Source organism: Carlito syrichta, unplaced genomic scaffold (assembly GCF_000164805.1).
Source record: "Carlito syrichta isolate Samal-C Ts95f unplaced genomic scaffold, Tarsius_syrichta-2.0.1 Scaffold314091, whole genome shotgun sequence".
Classification (NCBI taxonomy): Eukaryota; Metazoa; Chordata; class Mammalia; order Primates; family Tarsiidae; genus Carlito; species Carlito syrichta.
In genome coordinates this window covers 232477-233576 of record NW_007258187.1, presented here as the reverse complement: position 1 = coordinate 233576, position 1100 = coordinate 232477, and the positions used below count along the sequence as shown (strand labels likewise).

At 48.6% G+C, this 1100-nt stretch overlaps 1 pseudogene; it reads right to left on the bottom strand.

Moving 5' to 3' along the window:
- Positions 1-1100, bottom strand: part of LOC103273573 — a 24039-nt pseudogene that overhangs the window by 1197 nt on the left and 21742 nt on the right.

Below are 1100 nucleotides of genomic sequence, written 5' to 3'. Positions count from 1 at the left end.
CTGACTAATTTTTTGATTTATTTTAGAGATGAGGTCTTGCCAAGTTGCCCAGGCGGGTCTTGAACCCGCAGGCTGAGGCAGTCCACTCTCCTCAGCCTCCCAAAGGCATGGGATTACAGGCTGAGCCACTGAGCTCGGCACTTGCAGTTCTTAAGGATAACAGAATGTACTGGGAATGCAACATTTGGAGATAAAAAGGAACTGGTCAGAACAGCCTAGGCTTTGTTCTAGCATCTTCTAATCAGGATGTTCTTCAATGCTTTATCCCAGCAAGTCCTGTAGCCTTATACTGAAAATCCCCAATCACTAGGAAAATGCAAATCAAAGCCACAATAAGATATCACTTCATATCCATCAGGATGACTGCTGTGAATGAAAAAAAACAAGTGTAGACATTTCTCCACAAATAAGTGGAGAAATTGGAATCCTTGCGCACTATTGGTGGGAATGTAAATAGTTTTTGCCACAATAGAAAAGAATATGGTGTTTCCTCTTTTAAAAAAATAGAGCTACCATATAACCCAACCATCCCACTTCTGGGTACACATACAAAAGAATTAAAAACAGGCCGGGCTCGGTGGCTCAGCCTGTAATCCCACGCCTTTGGGAGGCCGAGGTGAGTGGATTGCCTGAGCCTGCGGGTTCGAGACCCGCCTGGGCAGTGAGACCTCATCTCTACAATGAATCAAAAAATCAGCCGGGTATGGTAGCGCATGCCTGTAATTCCGGCTACTCGGAAGGCTGAGGCGGAAGGATCGCCAGAGCCCAGCAGGTCGAGGCTGCGGTGGCCGGGAGTGGCCACTGCACTCCAGTGCGGGCTCAGAGTGAGACTCCAACTCAAAAAAAAAAAAAAAGAATTAAAAACAGGGTCTTGGCCAGGCACGGTGGCTCAAGCCCATAATCCCAGCACTTTGGGAGGCCGAGGCAAGAACATTGCCTTGAGCCTGTGGGTTTGAGATCAGCCCGGGCAACTTGGCAAGACGTCCTCTCTACAATAAATCACAAAAACTAGCTGGACATGGTGGCATGCTTCTGTAGTTCTAGCTACTTGGAAGGCTGAGGCGGAAGGATCGCTGGAGCCCAGCAGGTCGAGGCTGCGG